This window comes from Tachypleus tridentatus, chromosome 1, assembly GCF_004210375.1.
Source record: "Tachypleus tridentatus isolate NWPU-2018 chromosome 1, ASM421037v1, whole genome shotgun sequence".
Classification (NCBI taxonomy): domain Eukaryota; kingdom Metazoa; phylum Arthropoda; class Merostomata; order Xiphosura; family Limulidae; genus Tachypleus; species Tachypleus tridentatus.
In genome coordinates, this window is record NC_134825.1 from 112,784,576 (window position 1) to 112,791,045 (window position 6,470).

The window sequence follows — 6,470 nt, forward strand, 5'->3', positions numbered from 1 at the left end:
CCGATAAGACCGTTGATTACACTGTTGTCTCTGAATAGACTATTGGATACATTGTTGTCTCTTATGTGACTGTTGGATACATTGTTGTCTCTTATTAGACTGTTGGGTACATTACTGTCTTCGATAAGACCGTTGGATACATTGTTGTCTCTTATTAGGCTGTTGGGTACATTGCTGTCTTCGATAAGACCGTTGGATACATTGTTGTCTCTGATGAAACTGTTGGATACATTTGGGTTCATTGTTGTCTCTGAATAGACTATTGGATACATTGTTGTCTCTGATGAGACTGTTGAATACATTATTCTCTCTAAATAGACTATTGGATACATTGTTGTCTCTCATGTGACTTTTGGATACATTGTTGTTTCTAATGAGGTTGTTGGATACATTGTTGTCTCTAATTAGACTGTTGGGTACATTGCTGTGTTCGATAAGACCGTTGCATACATTGTTGTCTCTGATGAAACTGTTTGATAAATTTGGGTTCATTGTTGTCTCTGATGAGATTGTTGGATACATTGTTGTCTCTTATTAGGCTGTTGGGTACATTGCTGTCTTCGATAAGACAGTTGGATACATTGTTTTCTCTGATGAAACTATTGGATACATTTGGGTTTATTGTTGTCTCTGATGAGACTGTTGGATGAATTGTTGTCTCTTATCAGACTGTTGGGTACATTGTTTTCTCTTATTAGACTGTTGGGTACATTGGTGTCTCCGATAAGACCGTTGATTACACTGTTGTCTCTGAATAAACTATTGGATACATTGTTGTCTCTTATGTGACTGTTGGATAGAATGTTGTTCCTAATGAGACTGTTGGGTACATTGTTGTCTCTTATTAGGCTGTTGGGTACATTGCTGTCTTCGATAAGACCGTTGGATACGTTGTTGTCTCTTATGAAACTTCTGGATACACTTGAGTTCATTGTTGTCGCTGATGAGACTGTTGGATACATTTGGGTACATTATTGTCTCTGATGAGACTGTTGGTTACATTGCTGTCTCCGATAAAACCGTTCGATTCATTGTTGTCTCTGATGAAACTGTTGGATACATTTGGGTTCATTGTTGTCTCTGATGAGACTGTTGGATACATTGCTGTCTCCGATAAGACCGTTGATTAAACAGTTGTCTCTGAATAGACTATTGGATACATTGTTGTCTCTTATGTGACTGTTGGATACATTGTTGTTTCTTATGTGACTGTTGGATACAATGTTGTTTCTAATGAGACTGTTGTTACATTGTTGTTTCTAATGAGACTGTTGGATACATTGTTGTCTCTTATGTGACTGTTGGATACATTGTTGTTTTTTAATGAGACTGTTGGATACATTGTTGTCTCTTATGAAACTGTTGGATACACTTGAGTTCATTGTTGTCTCCAATGAGACTGTTGGATACATATGGGTACATTTTTATCTCTTATGAGACTGTTGGGTACATTGCAGTCTCCGATAAGACCGTTGGATACATTGTTGTATCTTATTAGACTGTTGGGTATATTGCGGTCTCCGATAAGACCTTTGATTACATTGTTGTCTCTGAATAGACTGTTGGATACATTGTTGTCTCTGATGTCACTGTTGGATACATTGTTGTTTCTAATGAGACTGTTGGATACATTGTTGTCTCTTATGTGACTGTTGGATACATTGTTGTCTCTTATTAGACTGTTGGATACATTGTTGTCTCTTATTAGGCTGTTGGGTACATTGCTGTCTTCGATAAGACCGTTGGATACGTTGTTGTCTCTTATGAAACTTCTGGATACACTTGAGTTCATTGTTGTCGCTGATGAGACTGTTGGATACATTTGGGTACATTGTTGTCTCTGATGAGACTGTTGGTTACATTGCTGTCTCCGATAAAACCGTTCGATTCATTGTTGTCTCTGATGAAACTGTTGGATACATTTGGGTTCATTGTTGTCTCTGATGAGACTGTTGGGTACATTGTTGTCTCTAATTAGACTGTTGGGTACATTGCTGTCTTCGATAAGACAGTTGGATACATTGTTGTCTCTGATGAAACTGTTGGATACATTTGGGTTCATTGTTGTCTCTGATGAGACTGTTGGATACATTGTTGTCTCTTATTAGACTGTTCGATACATTGCTGTCTCCGATAAGACCGTTGATTAAACAGTTGTCTCTGAATAGACTGTTGGATACATTGTTGTCTCTTATTGACTGTTGTCTACATTGTTGTTTCTTATGAGACTGTTGGATACATTGTTGTTTCTAATGAGACTGTTGTTACATTGTTGTTTCTAATGAGACTGTTGGATACATTGTTGTCTCTTATGTGACTGTTGGATACATTGTTGTTTTTTAATGAGATTGTTGGATACATTGTTGTCTCTTATGAAACTGTTGGATACATTTGAGTTCATTGTTGTCTCTAATGAGACTGTTGGATACATTGTTGGGATACATTGTTGTCTCTTATGAGACTGTTGGATACATTGTTGTCTCTGATGAAACTGTTGGATACATTTGGGTTAATTGTTGTCTCTGATGAGACTGTTGGATACATTGTTGTCTCTGATGAGACTGTTGGATACATTGTTGTCTCTTAATAGACTGTTGGGTACATTGCTGTCTCCGATAAAGACCTTTGATTACATTGTTGTCTCTGAATAGACTATTGGATACATTGTTGTCTCTTATGTGACTGTTGGATACATTGTTGTTTCTAATGAGACTGTTGGATACATTGTTGTCTCTTATTAGACTGTTGGGTACATTGTTGTCTCTCGATAGACCGTTGGATACATTGTTGTCTCTTATTAGACTGTTGGATACATTGTTGTCTTCGATAAGACTGTTGGATACATTGTTGTCTCTTATTAGACTGTTGGGTACATTGCTGTCTTCGATAAGACCGTTGGATACATTGTTGTCTCTGATGAAACTGTTGGATACATTTGGGTTCATTGTTGTCTCTGAATAGACTGTTGGATACATTGTTGTCTCTGATGAGACTGTTGGATACATTGTTGTCTCTAAATAGACTGTTGGATACATTGTTGTCTCTCATGTGACTGTTGGATACATTGTTGTTTCTAATGAGACTGTTGGATACATTGTTGTCTCTTATTAGACTGTTGGGTACATTGCTGTCTTCGATAAGACCGTTGGATACGTTGTTGTCTCTGATGAAACTGTTGGATACATTGTTGTCTCTGATGAAACTGTTGGATAAATTTGGGTTAATTGTTGACTCTGGTGAGACTGTTGGGTACATTGTTGTCTCTGATGAGACTGTTGGATTCATTGTTGTCTATTAATAGACTGTTGGGTACATTGCTATCTCCGAAAAGACCGTTGATTACATTGTTGTCTCTAAATAGACTATTTGATACATTGTTGTCTCTTATGTGACTGCTGGATACATTGCTGTTTCTAATGAGATTGTTGGATATATTGTTGTCTCTTATTAGGCTGTTGGGTACATTGCTGTCCTCGATAGGACCGTTGGATACATTGTTGTCTCTTATTAGACTGTTGGGTACATTGCTGTCTTCGATAACACCGTTGGATACATTGTTGTCTCTTATTAGTCTATTGGGTACATTGCTGTCTTCGATAAGACCGTTGGATACATTGTTGTCTCTGATGAAACTGTTGGATAAATTTGGGTTCATTGTTGTCTCTGAATAGACTATTCGATACATTGTTGTCTCTCATGAGACTGTTGAATACATTATTCTCTCTAAATCGACTATTGGATACATTGTTTTCTCTCATCTGACTGTTGGATACATTGTTGTTTCTAATGATGTTGTTGGATACATTGTTGTCTCTTATTAGACTGTTGGGTACATTGCTGTCTTCGATAAGACCGTTGGATACGTTGCTGTCTCTGATGAAACTGTTGGATACATTTGGTTTCATTGTTGTCTCTGATGAAACTGTTGGATACATTTGGTTTCATTGTTGTCTCTGATGAGACTGTTGGATGCATTGTTGTCTCTTATCAGACTGTTGGGTACATTGTTTTCTCTTATTAGTCTGTTGGGTACATTGCTGTCTCCGATAAGACCGTTGATTACACTGTTGTCTCTGAATAGACTATTGGATACATTGTTGTCTCTTATGTGACTGTTGGATAGAATGTTGTTCCTAATGAGACTGTTGGGTACATTGCTGTCTCTTATTAGGCTGTTGGGTACATTGCTGTCTTCGATAAGACCGTTGGATACATTGTTGTCTCTGATGAAACTGTTGGATACATTTGGGTTCATTGTTGTCTCTGAATAGACTATTGGATACATTGTTGTCTCTGATGAGACTGTTGAATACATTATTCTCTATAAATAGACTATTGGATACATTGTTGTCTCTCATGTGACTTTTGGATACATTGTTGTTTCTAATGAGGTTGTTGGATACATTGTTGTCTCTAATTAGACTGTTGGGTACATTGCTGTGTTCGATAAGACCGTTGCATACATTGTTGTCTCTGATGAAACTGTTGGATAAATTTGGGTTCATTGTTGTCTCTGATGAGATTGTTGGATACATTGTTGTCTCTTATTAGGCTGTTGGGTACATTGCTGTCTTCCATAAGACCGTTGGATACATTGTTGTCCCTGATGAAACTGTTGGATACATTTGTGTTCATTGTTGTCTCTGATGAGACTGTTGGATACATTGTTGTCTCTTATTAGACTGTTGGGTACATTGCGGTCTCCGATAAGACCTTTGATTACACTGTTGTCTCTGAATAGACTATTGGATAAATTGTTGTCTCTGATGTCACTGTTGTATACATTGTTGTTTCTAATGAGATTGTTGGATACATTGTTGTCTCTTATGTGACTGTTGGATACAATGTTGTTTCTAATGAGACTGTTGGGTACATTGTTGTCTCTTATTAGGCTGTTGGGTACATTGCTGTCTTCGATAAGACCGTTGGATACATTGTTGTCTCTGATGAAACTGTTGGATACATTTGGGTTCATTGTTTTCTATGATGAGACTGTTGGATACATTGTTGTCTCTTCTTAGACTGTTGGGTACATTGCTGTCTTCGATAAGACCGTTGGATACATTGTTGTGTCTTATGAAACTGTTGGATACACTTGAGTTAATTGTTGTCGCTTGATGAGACTGGATACATTTGGGTAAATTTTTGTATCTGATGAGACTGTTAGGTACATTGCTGTCTCCGATAAAACCGTTGGATTCATTGTTGTCTCTGATGAGACTGTTGGATACATTGTTGGATACATATGGGTTCATTGTTGTCTCTGATGAGACTGTTGGATACATTGTTTTCTCTTATTAGACTGTTGGGTACATTGTTGCTCCTTATTAGACTGTTGGGTACATTGTTGTCTCTTATTAGGCTGTTGGGTACATTGCTGCCTTCGATAAGACCGTTGGATACATTGTTGTCTCTGATGAAACTGTTGGATACATTTGGGTTTATTGTTGTCTCTGATGAGACTGTTGGATACATTGTTGTCTCTTATTTATACTGTTGGGTACATTGTTGTCTCCGATAAGACCGTTGATTACATTGTTGTCTCTAACTAGACTATTGGATACATTGTTGTCAATTATGTGACTGTTAGATACATTGTTGTTTCTAAAGAGATTGTTGGATACATTGTTGTTTCGACTGAGATTGTTGGATACATTATTGTTTATTATCAGTCTTTTGGGTGCATTGCTGTCTTCGATAAGACCGTTGGATACGTTGTTGTCTCTGATGAAACTGTTGGATACATTTTGTTTCATTGTTGTCTCTGATGAGACTGTTGGATACATTGTTGTCTCTGATGAGACTGTTGGATACATTGTTTTCTCTTATTAGACTGTTGGGTACATTGTTGTCTCTTATTAGGCTGTTGGGTACATTGCTGTCTTCGAAAAGACCGTTGGATACATTGTTGTCTCTGATGAAACTGTTGGATACATTTGGTTTCATTGTTGTCTCTGATGAGACTGTTGGATACATTGTTTTCTCTGATGAGACTGTTGGGTACATTGTTGTCTCTTATTAGAATGTTGGGTACATTGCTGTTTTCGAAAAGACCGTTGGATACATTGTTGTCTCTGATGAAACTGTTGGATACATTTGGGTTTATTGTTGTCTCTGATGAGACTGTTGGATACATTGTTGTCTCTTATTAGACTGTTGGGTACATTTCTGTCTCCGATAAGACCGTTGATTACATTGTTGTCTCTGAATAGACTGTTGGATACATTGTTGTCTCTTATGTGACTGTTGGATACATTGTTCTTTCTAATGAGACTGTTGGATACATTGTTGTCTCTTATTAGACTGTTGGGTACATTACTGTCTCGATAAGACCGTTGGATACATTGTTGTCTCTTATTAGGCTGTTGGGTACATTGCTGTCTTCGATAAGACCGTTGGATACATTGTTGTCTCTGATGAAACTGTTGGATACATTTGGGTTCATTGTTGTCTCTGAATAGACTATTGGA